At 52.1% G+C, this 14,129-nt stretch overlaps 1 protein-coding gene across 9 annotated transcripts in view; it reads left to right on the plus strand.

Annotated features, from left to right (window-relative positions):
* Positions 1-14,129, plus strand: part of RPH3AL (rabphilin 3A like (without C2 domains)) — a 156,222-nt gene that overhangs the window by 20,831 nt on the left and 121,262 nt on the right. For 4 of the 9 annotated variants that reach the window (XM_047759278.1, XM_047759276.1, XM_047759277.1 and 1 more), the window contains exon 1: positions 6,947-7,112. The exons of 1 other annotated variant lie outside the window; for it this stretch is intronic. The gene's annotated coding sequence lies outside the window, so the exon portion shown is untranslated. Of the gene's footprint in view, positions 1-6,925; positions 7,113-14,129 lie in introns of those variants that run through there. 4 more of the 9 variants (XM_047759285.1, XM_047759282.1, XM_047759283.1 and 1 more) reach the window with 4 other exon arrangements.

Consider the following 14,129-nt stretch of genomic DNA (forward strand, 5'->3'; position numbering starts at 1 on the left):
CAGGTCGCCTGGGTGTGTGGTGGAGGGGGTGTGGGGGCAATTTTTTCCCCTTCGCAGCCACAGAGCTGATCAGAGCTGGGACTAAAAGCCTGCCTCCTGATCTCAGGTCCCAGACTCTGGCTCTGTTCACAACAGAGTGTAATGATCTGAATTCTCTCAGGCACAGACTGTAGCTTCTTCTTCCTGGTTTTCCTGCCTGTCATCCATCCATCGCTCCATTTATTCCTCCATCTTCTCTCAAGGAAGTAAGATACTCACAAGAGCATGTGCTTCTGTATGTATCTTGACTACATAAGAAATATAAAATATATATTTATAAGAAAAAGATACTGTAGATGCTAAATGCCAGAGCTATGGGTTGATATTTTTTTTATATATGCTTGTATACGTGTGTATGTAATTAAATAGAAACCCATAAAAATAAGATCAGGAAAAACACAGATTAACTGGAAGGTCACAACCAGGGAGAGTCAGGATATATATTTAGGCTGCAGAGCTGTGCACCGTTGAAGCTGTGCACTATGCTTCAATCAGAGATTTAGCTCTGAGCTAATGAGAGATCAAAGCAGGAAAAAAATGTGCTATTTACATGGTTCATGGGGTCCATAAGGAGCAGGAGACCAGACGCTGAAGGAAATTTCTTGCCTGGGTGGTCATCTACGAGACGCTGAGTGGCAAGGGAAATACGTGGCACGCGTGCCGCTGCTCTCTGCTCCGCTTCCTGTGCTAGGCATGACGAATCGATCATGGCCCTTTCCCACGGAGGCCAGAAGAGCCCAGTGATACGGGGTCAGCTTGCAGGACACAATCCACTTGCTATTCTAGCCCTGGGGGGGTGATGGTGGTATCGGGAGTCAGGAGGGAATTCTGCGGGGAGAGCCACATGAAGTTGTGGCAAGACTTCTGCAGGACATGAATGGACACCATGTCCTGTTGTCTGCTGTAGGTGTGTTTGCTGGAAAAAAACCCTCTAAAAGCCATTTGGGGGAGTTCCCACTGTGGCTCAGTGGGTTACGCACCCAACTAATATCCATGAGGATGCAGGTTCGATCCCTGGTCTTGCTCAGTGGGTTAAGGACCTGTCGTTGCTGTGAGCTGTGGTTAAAGTCAAAGACACGGATCAAATCCTGAGTTGCTATAGCTGTGGTATAGGCTGGCAACTGCAGCTCCAGTTCGACCCCTAGCCTGGGAAGTTCCATATGCCACAGGAGTGGCCCTAAAAACAAACAAAAAGCCAGTTGGAGGCACCCATCAGGGTGATGATGGGTGGTAAGTATGTCTAGAGGGGTGCAGGGGACACACCAGGAATTTCCTACTTGGTACATTCACTTGTTTTGCCGATAGAGACACCGTCTTGACTCTTCCTTTAAATCAGAGCTCACAAATCGTGTCCCCTTTGTTACCAGGTCCAAGCCTGTACTGATAGCCCCACGACAAGCCAGTAAATCGAGAGATGAGTCGTTGGGACAAGGAAAGCTAGTAGACCAAGAAGACGGTGGGCTTGTGTCCCAAAGAACCATCTCACCTGAGTTAGCGTTCAGGCTGCTTTTATACACAAAGGGGGAGGGGTGTGCTTAGTTGTTGCCAACTTCTTGGTGTCGAACCTTTGCTCTTGCACCCGACCGCATAGATCAGGTCACCCTGGTCCTGTAAACCTCCAACAAGAGAACTGTTGGCCTCTGTTCTGTAACTTATTACCTCTATACGAATGGAAAAATGTTACACCGCTAAAGGTCAGAGCCTTGAGAATGGGTTCTCCTGTATATTTTAGACTCTAGGTAACATTCTTTTTTTTTTGGCTGCACCCACAGCATACAGATGTTCCTGGGCTAGGGATCAAACCTGAGCCACCGCCGTGGCCATGCTGAGTCCTTAACCACTAGGCCACCAAGGAACTGCACAATCATCTTACCTTGTAGCAAAAGCAATAGAATGCAAAGGTTAAGGTAAAAGAAACAGATTCAATATGGAGTCAGAGTTGTTCTTCCCGGTATACCTGCACCTTTCTCTCCTGTATCACAATGCTTATGGGTTTATTTAGTCATGTTTCTTTGTTTGTGTTTCCCCCTCCGAGATGTGAGTTCCAAGGTGGCGGGGACAGTGTCTCTCTTGTTGGTTATGGTATCCCCAATCCCAGCACAGGGTCCGGCACGTGGTTGGTATTCAGCACATGTTTGTGGAATGACTGAATGAACGAATGAATGAAGAGGGCACAAAGGTGAGGCAGATGCAGACTTCCCATTAGACGACAGAATGTATGTATAGCATAAGGCGGCCGATGCTCAGTGCTGCAGGCGAGGAGCTGAAGGACTTCAGGGAAGGAGAGGCTGCTTCCAGAGGGAAGGGGAGGTCAAGGCAGGCTCCGAGGTGCAGCAGGACCTGGAAGGATGAGGTGGAGGGAGGGACCACCTGGGGCCCCGGGGGGCAGCAGAAGCTGAGGCAGAGAGGCAGAGCTGGAGCAGCGAGGAGCCAGCATCACGTTGGGGTGCTCTTAGGGCAGTGATGGGGGGGACAGGAGCAGTGACACCAGGAAAGGTGGGTCTGACCCAGTGGCTGGAGCTTCTGCAGCTTGATTTGGAGAGCAGATTTGTGCGTGGAGCAGAGATGGGGTGGGAGGGGCCCCAGGCAGGCTGGGCAGGCTGGGGGAGAGCTGGAGAAGTCAGGGAGTTTGCCCTGGGGCAGTGGAGGCAGCGCTGGGGGATGCTCAGCCTTTGCTCCCTGGCCTGGATTTACATCCTTCCTCCCTGTGGCCTCTTGACCCTTGGGGACCACCCTCTGGTAGGTTCTGGCTCCAGACCTCAGCCCCAGCCACGATCTGCCCCCCCTCCACCTGGCCCCCCTGTCTAGGGGCCTCTATGTAACTGGTTTACCCAATGACACGGTTGCCAGCAGATTTCTAGTTTTGTTTATTTTTTTTGTCTTTTTGCTATTTCTTGGGCCGCTCCTGCGGCATATGGAGGTTCCCAGGCGAGGGGTCTAATCGGAGCTGTAGCCACCAGCCTACGCCAGGCCACAGCAACGTGGGATCCGAGCTGCATCTGCAACCTGCACCACAGCTCATGGCAACACCGGATCGTTAACCCACTGAGCAAGGGCAGGGATCGAACCCGCAACCTCATGGTTCCTAGTCGGATTCGTTAACCACTGCGCCACGACGGGAACTCCCAGATTTCTAGTTTAGAAATAGAATGTGCATTCATCACATGTAGCATATTATCTTGAGTGTAGTCTTTGATCCTCTGGATTGAGGTTTGTTTTCTTAATTTCCTTCCTCTTGAGCTCTTTAAGATTTTTTTTTTTTTCAGTCATTTATCTAGGAAGCTTTTCTTTCCTATTTATATTAATTAGCAAATTATTCCATTTCACATATGGGTCATTCAGTTTATTGCTATTGGCCTCCTTGCAGTTCTTACACGTGGCTGTGTTAAGCAGTTTGGTACCTATTTTCACCTTCTAACCTGCTTGGTGAGGTTTTGACTGGGAACAGGAGAGGCAGCAGTGATGGGGCCTTGCTGCTCGTGATTCATGGGTCCTCGGACGATGCTGGATGGAGAGATGCTGAGGGATGCCTGTGTTCGTGGCGGAAGCTTCTGCGTTCATGCTGGCTGCGCTAGCCTGAGGCCCGGCTAAGGTGGGGTGCTCGGAGGTGGGGGATGGCACTTGAACTTGGAACCTGGGAAGTGGGCCAAGGGACTGGGATGACCGGGGACAGTGTCTTGTGTCCCTAGGGGAGTGAGCAAGGGTGAACTTCCTGTAGTGGTCTGGGCAGATGCCGAGGCAGGGGAGGTTTCCATGCCATCCAGGGGCCATGAGAGATGCCCTCAGTGGAGGGGCCACGTGACTGCTGCAGAGCCGCCAGAGCAGGCCTAGGAGAAGCGAACAGGGGGTGCTTCAGAGGAAAGCAGCTGCCGCCCTGGCATCTCCGAAGCAGACAGCTGCTGGCACAGACTCCAAAGGGACAGTTGACGTGGGAGCAGGAAGCTGACTTCCAGGGCTCATGTCATTTCTGTGAAGACGTCAGGCTCACTCAGGTTAGGACCTGCCATGCATTCTCATTCCTTCTCGAGCCAAGACGGGCGACTTCATTCCAGTCCCTTGATTGTGAATGGCAAAGACCCAACTCAGAAAGCGGACTCTGTGGCATTCCTGCTGTGGCGCAATGGGTTAGGAATCCAACTGTAGAGGCGAAGGTTCTTCCCCAGGCTTGGCACAGTGGGTTAAAGGATCCAGCATTGCCGCAGCTGCAGCCTAGGTTGCAGCTGCAGCTCAGACTGGACCCCTGGCCCTGGGAACTTCCATATGCCGTGGGTATGGCCATTAAAAAAAAGGTGGGGGAGTGGGGACTCTGAATTTGGCAAATTGGGAATCAGCAGAGTGGTTCAGGCATGGCTGGATCCAGCAGTTGACAACACCATCAGGATTATCTAGCCTCTCAGCACTGCTTGGCTTTATTCTCAGGATGTTTTCAAGTGGCAGCAAGATGGCCATCCCAGGCCAACATTGTTCTTACAGCTTGCTGTCACAGAGAAAGAAGGTGTTTCTCTGTGACTCTGGTGAGAGCCCAGGGAAGCCTCTGTATATGGCTGAGATGCCACATGCCAGCCCCGAACCAGTCCTGGTGCCCCATGGGTGGGGATATTCTCATCAGCCGGCCCCAGTCGCATTCACCCCGAGGAAGAGGAAGGGAGAGCCCGTTTCTCCCACCCAGAAGGACTGGGAGTGATTTCCTCAGCCCAAGGTGGAATCATTCTCAAAGAGGAATTCGGGGCAGACAAAGTGTCCATGCGTTGTGACAGGCCAGCAGAGGCCCCAGCTCTGCACGGGGGCACACAGCCCTCTGGGGGCTGGAGGCAGCTTGCAGGGCGCCATCCGCACAGCAGGGCAGCAGCATACCCGCTGTGGTCTGTTGAGTGGATTGTGGACATTCAGGCCTCCTCAGCCTCAGGTCTGGTCCCTCCAGGACCTTTCAACTATACGCTGGCCTTTCTGGGCAGCTAACTGCTGGGAGCACATGGAAACTAAACCCTCACCACTGTGTCCAGAAGTCACCCCCAGGCACTGGCCCCGCATCTCTTTGGTCTCTGGTCCCTGGATCCACACATCTGGCTCTGGTGTCTGCATTTGGTCCCCATCCCTGGAGAGGCTGGCTCTCTCTCTCTCTCTCTTTTTTTTGTCTTTTTGCCTTTTCTAGGGCTGCTCCCGCGGCATATGGAGGTTCCCAGGCTAGGGGTCTAATCGGAGCTATAGCCACCGGCCTATGCCAGAGCCACAGCAACACGGGATCCGAGCCGCATCTGCAACCTACACCACAGCTCACGGCAACGCTGGGTCCCCACCCCACTGGGCAAGGCCAGGGGTTGAACCCAAAACCTCATGGTTCCTAGTCGGGTTCATTAACCACTGCGCCACGACGGGAACTCCAAGGCTGGCTGTCCTTTCTGGACACTTGACTTGGCTCAAGGCTTGTCCTGATTGTGGTGACACATGCAGTGTCCAGCCTGTGGTCCTGCCAGGAGAAGGGCACAGTGGCCAGGCTGGACCTGGAGAAAGAGGTGCCCTCCTTCGTCACCTCTCCTAAGTCAGAGTGCCTGCTGAGGATGAAGGGCCCGCTGGTCCTGGCACACCTGCCAGCCACACGCTCAGAGAGGCTCGCATCACTTTGATTCTCCCGCGTGATACGACCGGGATCATACAGTCGCACGTCCCAACATTTTTAGCTACAGCATCTTTTCTTCAAAAGCCCTCTTCCCTGGAAATCCGGGATGAAGCTGACAAGAGCACAGCTGTCCTGGCCTAGGTTGGAATATATCCCTTTATCCACCCACCTCCACACCCCACCTTGGCGGCCCCCAAAGAGGTGCATGGCACCCCTAGGGCTCCTTGGAACCCAGTTAGAGAACCTCTTCAGGATGCTGTCCCTCTCCGTAGAATTTACTTTTACTTTTGTTTCCCATGGGGGAGAGGCATCAGATGTGGTGTTTTTCTTCTCCCTACACCATTTTTTTCTGTCGTAGCTTGTTTGCATTACGAAAATGTCAGCAAGGGGATCCTTGTCACCTTCTCCCTGCAAGCAGATGACACGGTGTGTCAGCTCCCCAGGGCTCCTTCATGAGACTTGTCCTTTTTTTTTTTTTCCCAGGGCCACATGTTCGGCATATGGAGGTTCCCAGGCGAGGGATCGAATTGGAGCTACAGCTGCCGGCCACAGCAATGCCAGATCCTTCACCCACTGAGCTGGGCCAGGGATCGAACCCACGTCCTCATGGATCCTAGTCAGGTTCTTAACCCGCTGAGCCACAACAGGAACTCCGTCATGAGCCTTGTTCTTCTCAAGCTGCGTGTGGGAGGCTGTTCCCTTTGGGACACGGGTCCAGTAACCTCGGGCTTTGTTCATCTTCTTCCCCGGGGAAGATGGGTGCCCTGCCCCCAGCAGTTGAAGTTTCAGGAAGTTATGAGATGCTGATGTCCCACGTATGACCCCTGCCTAGAATGAATATTTTGGATATTTTTCCCTAAAATGTGCCTTTTTTTTTTTTCTTTTTTAAATGGCCCCACCCTCAGCTTATGGAAGTTCCCAGGCAATGGACTGAATCCAAGCCACAGCTGTGGCAACGCCGGATCCTTTAACCCACTGTGCCAGGCTGCGGATCAGACCTGCGCCTGCACAGCAATCTGAGCCGCTGCAGTCAGGTTCTTAACCCACTGTGCCACAGCGGGAACTCCACATGTGTCTTTTTTAACAACAAATTCCTCAAAATCTTCTATGCGAGGTCAGGCTTAAAGAAACCCCCCCGAAAAGAATGCCACCATTCCCACAGGAGGCCCCCCTCTAATAGAAAGTGTCCTTTATCTGTTCTGTTTTAGAAGATGTTGCTGGGGGACTCGGGCACCCGCAGACTGGCCATGGGCAGCCTTCCGCCGGGCTTCTGTCCACCCCAGAGAATCCAGGCCTTGTTTTGGCTCCAGCTGGGCCTTCCCGCGGCCGCCACTTATTGACTTAAGGCCGGTGATTCAAATCTGCATCAGGGTTGCCCCTGACAACGCGTGGTGGGCGGGAGAGTGCCCACCTCTGCCTGCGGTCTGGGGCGCCAGCAAGCCCCCTTCGGTTCCTGGTAGGTGTTTGGGGGTCTCTGGCGATGCGGAGACAGGAAGGTGTTGTGGTTTCTGGAGCCAGGGGGGTTCCCCGAACTTTGCTGGCTCCCGGGAGGGTGTGTCTGGGCCCGGAGAGTGTTGTTAACGGTTGACTTGCCTTTTCCGGCCGATCCCAGGGCCTGCTGCTTCCCAGGAAGGAGCCCCTGGGTGGGAGAGGGGGGCGGGGAGCCCCCAGCGCCTCCCCGAAGGTTGCTGCACTCTCCATACCACCCTCAGAGGGACCCCAGGGGCCAGGGATTGATTTGGGGGTGGCCGGAGAAGGGGCGGTGTGTTTTCATAGAAAGTTGGGCAGCACGGGGGCCCAGGGCCAGGTGGAGAGTGGGGCCCTGTTACTGCAACTGAGCAAACTGGAACTTTCTGTCTGCTAAGTATTTTCGTCGCATGCGATGCTGTGTTTAAGCGCTGGAAGAGGGGCTGCAGCCCCCTCAGGTGCTCTTTGGGGTCAACGAGGACAAAACTGTGACAAGTGCCCAGATGACAAAGACAGGACCAGAAAAACCAAAGACCGGAAGGAGGCAAAAATAAAACTCCAAGGCAGCGTTTCTTAGTGTGAGAGAGGAGTTGAAGTGTAATTATACAGTAATATTAAGTCTTTTATACAGATGAGCATTTAAACATTTTAATGATTATTTTCAGGTGCATTAGAACATAACTTTTTTTAAGTTTCCTTTATAGCCGCTTGATATGGTTTTTAGGATGGGGATACACAGTTGCCTTTGAAAATAAATTTAAGATAATGAGATGATCTAAAGGAAAATATTAAGTAGGAGTTCCCATCATGGCTCAGCGGGTTAAGAACCCAACTAGTATCCATGAGGATGCGGGTTCGATTCCTGGCCTCGCTCAGTGGGTTAAAGATCCGGTGTTGCCGGGAGCTGTGGTGTAGGTCATAGATGAGGCTTAGATCCCATGTTGCTGTGGCTGTGGTGTAGGCCGGCAACTTCCGCTCTGATTAGACCCCTTGCCTGGGAACCTCCCATAGGCTGAGGGTGTGGCCCTAAAAAGACCAAAAAAAAAAAAAAAAAAGAAAGGGAAATATTAAGTAAAGAGTAATGTGGGTGGCAGGCTCATGGCCGTGCTGAGGTCTGGGAACAGCGTGATGGAGAAATTCAGAGGTTCAGAAGGGTCAGCTGGGGTCGGGGAGGAGCAGCGTCTAGCCAGGTGGAGACAGGAGAGGGTGCGTGTGTACTGGCGGGTCCAGACGTGTGCGTGCACGTCTCTGTATAATCCGTTTTAGCTGCGACGTATGAGTCCGGCAGGCACTGGAGGGTGGGTTTGGACTGTCCTGTGGCAGATCTCCAATCCCAGGATACAGACTCTGCGCTTAATTCGGGAGCCCTTTCAGGTGCCAGGGGGTCGGGGAGGGGGCATGATTCCTGACTGTCTTGGAAGAGGCTCATTTATTCGTAGCGGTCCCGGGACTGGAGGCAGGATGATCCATCCGCCAGGGGCCTGAGGAAAGAGCATAAGAAGGCACACTGGGGCCGCGGTGGAGGGCCGGCAGCCCAGCTCCCTGGCCTGTCTCCCACCGGCTCTGGCCAGCAGCCTAGAGACGTGGAGAGAGACAGGTCTGGGCGGACGAGCCAGCTGGTGGTCTCTGGGGGGTGCTGGGGGTGGGGGCCCACAGTGAGAGCCAGGCAGAGGGTGCGGGTCAGAGGTCCTGCATGGAGGCCTGGAAGAGGGGTGCCTGCCTCTCCCCGCCAGACCCAGCAGCTTGTTCCTGGGCTCTCCTGGCTGAGCATGGAATGTTCTGGGGGAAGCGGGTGGGGTCGGCTGAAGGAAACCCCTCTCCGGGTGGGAGTGCTGATCCTGCAGGAGGAGGAAGCACACCCTTTCCTGCCCTGCACTTGGGCCCAAGCAGCCTGGCTGACAGCTCCGGGCCAAGGGTTCATTCATTTGCTGGGCCCTGGTCATTTGGGTCAGAGGTTTTTTTTTTTTTAACTCTCGCATTTCCTCCTCCTAGTGCAGAGACGTTCCCCAGGAGTTCAGAGACTGGCTTGGTTTTAAAAAACAGGGTTGTGGAGAGTTCCCCTTGTGGCTCAGAGGGTTCTGAACCTGACATAGTGTCCATGAGGATGCGGGTTCGGTCCCTGGCCTCCCTCACGAGTTTAAGATCCAGCATTGCCTCGAGCTGCAGCCTAGGTAGAAGATCTGGCTCAGATCCCGCATTGCTGTGCCTGTGGTGTAGGCTGGACGCTGCAGCTCGGATTCGACCCCGAGCCTGGGAACCTCCATGTGCTGCAGGTGAGGCCCTAAAAAGAAAAGAACAAAACCCACGAAACACAAAAACAGGGTTGTGGTGGCTCAGCAGGTTGGGGACCTGGCGCACTGCTGTGGCTCAGGTCACTGCTGTAGTGCAGGTTTAATCCCTGGCCTGGGAACTTCTGCATGCTGTGGGTGTGGCAAAAAAAAAAAAAAAAAAAGGCGTTGGCTTTTTCTGCCCTTTGAGAGCCAACTATGTGCCGGCACTATTTGAAACTTTTACCTCTGCTCACCTTGCCCAAAACCTGCTGGGGAAGATATTACTACCCGCGTCATACCGAAGACGAAGCGGGTTGTGGGGAAACCTGACTAGTCCCCAAGCTCTACACTCGGTTCCCTGCTGAGCTGATTCCAAATTCACACACTGGGACTGTCGTAGGAATGAGGCTGTCACCTGGGAGAAAGAACTCACCGTCCATGCCGCCCTGTCTGGAGTGGGGCTGCTCCCTGCAGCGTGCTGGGGTGCATCTGTAAATTGGGGGTGCTGGGCCCCCAGCAGTGTTGTGGTGGGGATTGCATGAGTTACGGTTGAGCTAAGGTGCTGTGTGTTAGCTGCTCTTACTGCTGTTACGACATAAACCTGGAATGTAGGAGTCCTGAACATCAGTTTTACTGGGGGACATTTTTTGGGAGGGCATGACTCAGGGTGGGGGAGAAGCCTTCTTTTAATTTAAGAATAATTAATACAGGAGTTCCTGCTGTGGCACAATGGGATCGGTGGTGTCTTGGGGTGCAGGTTGGATCCCTGGCCCGGCACAGGGGGTCGAGGATCTCGTGTTACCGCCACTGCGGCTTAGTTCAAAACTGCGGCTCGGGTCTGATCCCCGCCCGGTTCTCCATATGCCTTGGGGCGGTCAAAAAGGAAAGAAATTAATATATATGGTGAAGAATGGGAAACTTGACCTTGGAGATAGTTTGCCTTTGGGCCGGCCGCATCCTCCATCTGGGGGATGTGTGTGGGGAGGAGGGGGAATCCGTGTTCGCTCTCCTGTTACTGGCCTTACTCAGGTGAAAGCTTCAGAATCCAGGTGCACCTTGTTCGTTTCACCAGCTCCCAGGAGGCCCCAGGTCTCTGGCCTCACCTGCCCCAAATTGGTGCCCAGGAGTCGCAGCCTAACTGCCTAAAGCCCTGAACTAGCCACTCTGAGTTACTTTCCAGCTCTAAATGCAGAGAGGCTTCTTCCGCTCTGGCAGTTCTACCAGGGTGACTCTCTTCCTGGAATGCCTGCCTGAAGCCTGCCAAGGCCCTCCTTTTTCCGTTCAGCTCTCGGCCAGACTCCCCTCCACTTGGGAGACCTCTGGGATTGCTGCAGAACAAAGTCCTTGCTGAGTCTGCCCTTTGCCTCCGCTCTTGTTGGTACAGCCCCAGCATTTATTAGGGCTGTTGTCTGATTCGTTCAGGATTCATCCCGCTCCCTTGCGATCCGCCCTGGGTATTTCACAGTGCACAAAACAGAGGCAGCCCCTCTCCCTGTGGACTTGACAGAGATGAGCACGTAAGCAAAGAAATAAATGCACGCATTCAGATTGTGACACATGCAGTGAAGACAAAGCATGGGCAGTTGGTGTTTGTCGCCCTTGCCATCTTCAGCGCTAGACTCTGTGCCCGTGTGGGTCGTGTGGTGTAGACGGAAAAGATGTTTGTGGACAAACCGTGTGCACTTTCTTCATTTGCAGACAGAGGTGCCATCAAATTGTTAATCAACACAAAAACAATTTGAGGGAGTTCCCGGTGTGGCTCGGTGGTTAAGAACCCGACATACTGTCTGTGAGGTTGTGTGTTTGATCCCTGGCCTTACTCAGTGGTTAAGGATCCAGTGTTGTCACAAGCTGCAGTGTAGCTCACAAATGCGTCTCGGATCCGGCGTGGCTGTGGCCTCAGTTGCAGCTCCTATTCAACCCCTAGCCTGGGAACTTCCATATGTTGCAGGTGCAGCTACAAAAAGAAAAAAAAAAATTTGAAAAGTACGACACATTATACAAACCTGACTTTAGTAACAGTAGTGTTGCAGAATTCTTTCCCATTGATGAAAATTAGGGTTGTATTTTTTCTTCTCTGTAGAAAAAAATTAAAATTTTGTCCATTGCCTTGGTAGCATTTGCTTTTTCTAGACACGATTTTAAGTTTACCGAAAAAAAAACTTGAGTGAAATGTACAGAGTTCCCATACACCCTCCTCCTTCCCCAACTTCCTGTTATTAACATCTTGCATTGGTGTGGTGCCTTTGTTGCAATTGATGAGCTGAGAGTGATACCTTAGTATTAACTAAAGTCCAGGGTTTACATGTGGGGTCCCTCTCGGTGCTGTAGGTTCTGTGGGTTTTGACAAACGTATAAGGACACATATCCACCTTTAGACGGTGTCATACAGAATAATGGTTTTCACTGCCCTAAAAATACCCGGTGCTCCACTTACTCATCCTTCCTTTTCTCCCCTCAAACCTCTGAGCTCTTTACTGCCTCCAAAGTTTTGTCTTTTCCAGGTTTTCAAACAGGATGTGACCTTAGAGATTGGGCTCTTTCATTGAGCAATATGCACTGACGTTTCCTTCATGTCTTTTCGTGGTTTGGTAGCTCATTTTTGTTGCTAAATTTTATTCCCGTGTCTGGATCTACCATAGTTCATTTACCCATTCACCTGTTGGATGACATCTTGGTTGCCTCAGAGTTTTGGCAATAATGAATAGAACTGGTCTAGATATGACTGTGCCATCTTCGGGGTGTATGGATGTAGGTTTTCAATTCTTTGGGTAGATACAAGGCGTGTAATTGGTGGGTCACGTGGTACGAGTATGTTTAGTCTCGTAAGATACTGCCTTCCAAAGCAGCTGGACCATTTTGCAATAAATGAGGGTTCCTGTCGCTTCATATCCTCGTTGGCATTTGATGGATTTGGGCCATTCTGATAGGTCTGTGGTGGAATTTCATCATTATCTTAATTGGCAATTCCTTGATGACACGTGACATGGAGTCTCTTTATGCTTGTTTGCCATCTAAGTATCTTCTTTGGTGAAGTATCTGTTCAGATCTTTTGCCCATTTTTAACTGGGGTCGTTTGTTATTTTGAAAAAAATGAAATGTATGAATCTTATTGTCTCCAATTACCTGAAAGGATAAGGAAATATTGTGTGTATAGGTGGGGTGATTGGCATGAGAAAAGGCCCCCAAACACACATAGTTCTGTTAAGTGCCAAGAAGTTGGGATGCCCTTGAGAGTAAGAGCTGAGCTTGGAGTTCAAATTCTGGCCTTTGTCACTTACTGTGTAACTTTGGGTACATCCTTCACCTCTCGGAGTCTCAGTTTGCTCACTTGTAAAGTGGGGATGTTGAGACCTGCTGCCGAAGTTCTCTTACAGTGCAGCAGGTTAAGGATCTGATGTTGTCACTTCAGCAATTTGGGTCACTGTGGTGGCACGGGTTCGATCCCTGGCCCAGGAACTTCCATATGTTGCAGGGATGGCCAAAACAAACAAACAAACAAAAACAAAAAAACCCAAAAAACCAAACCAAAACAAAAAACCAACTGCTGCAAAAATAAAGGAGGTGATTCTACAAATTGCTTGGCACCAAGCTTGACAAATAGTAGAGGCTCAATAAACGGTGGGTCTTCTCATAGGTAATTAGCAGACATACCTGTCACTTCTCCCGTGTGATATTTTGGGTGTCCCTTGTGCCTTAGTGTTCGAGACCCCAGAACCCAGTAGGACTCCGTTTGTGCATTCAGTGCCAAGTGGGGAGCGTGCCGTGTCCCAGCAGGTGCCCCCTTCTCAGCCTCAGCCCTTCCCCAGCCTCCTCGCACTTCCCTTGTCAGGGAGCCCCATTCTCATGTCTTCTGCCCACCGTGTCCCCTGGGCTGCCCTTCCTCCAAGCCTGGCTGTCAGGGCGGACACCCCAGCCGCTCCCCGCTCTGATCTCTCTGTGGGTGACCCCTGGGATGAGCTCTGAGGGCATTCCTGCTGGTGGCCGTGAGACGTCAGAGAGATGGGAAAGTGACCAGGCCGACGGGGTCCTCCCAGCAGTGGCCCTGGACTGGCCGGCTCCTGGCTCCTGTAGAGATGGGCCTTGGGGTCAGTTTCCGAGGTGGCCTCATCAGCACGTCCCCCGCCCCCTCAGGAAAGCCAGCCGGCCTCGCCCCCCTGGCAGTCAGTGTACAGTCTGCTCACCAGGCATCCGACCTGCCCAGAAATGCCCCTTCCGGGCGTTTCCCCCAAGACCGAATGGGAGCCCCGGAAACCATCCACACTGATGGGAGACAGAGCAGTTCGTTTGCAGGCTCTTTGTAGAGGAGTCCGGTGACAGGACTGGTCACAGGCAGGGGGTGAATTTCTGCAAAGCCTCTGTTTTCCCACCAGGAAAGCAGCAGTTCAGTGCTTATGATCCGAGTGGGAAGTAATCACAGAACATTATTATAATATAAGATAAGATTCTATTATGAACAGACCTCCCTGGTTATTGAGAGAGTGAAATGAATTAACATGTGTAAAATGCTTGGAACAGAACTCACACATATTCAGTGTTGGGTTTTTTTTTTTTTTTTTTGAGTCTCTTTTTAATTTTATTTTTTTCTGACTGCACCCAGGGCATGTGGAAGTTCCCGGGCCAGAGATCGAACCCTCGCCACAGCCATGACCTGCGCCGCTGCAATGACAATGCTGGATCCTTAACCCACTGCACCACAAGGGAACGCCACATATGTGGGCTGGTATCACCATCAT

Source organism: Phacochoerus africanus, chromosome 14 (genome assembly GCF_016906955.1).
Source record: "Phacochoerus africanus isolate WHEZ1 chromosome 14, ROS_Pafr_v1, whole genome shotgun sequence".
Lineage (NCBI taxonomy): Eukaryota > Metazoa > Chordata > Mammalia > Artiodactyla > Suidae > Phacochoerus > Phacochoerus africanus.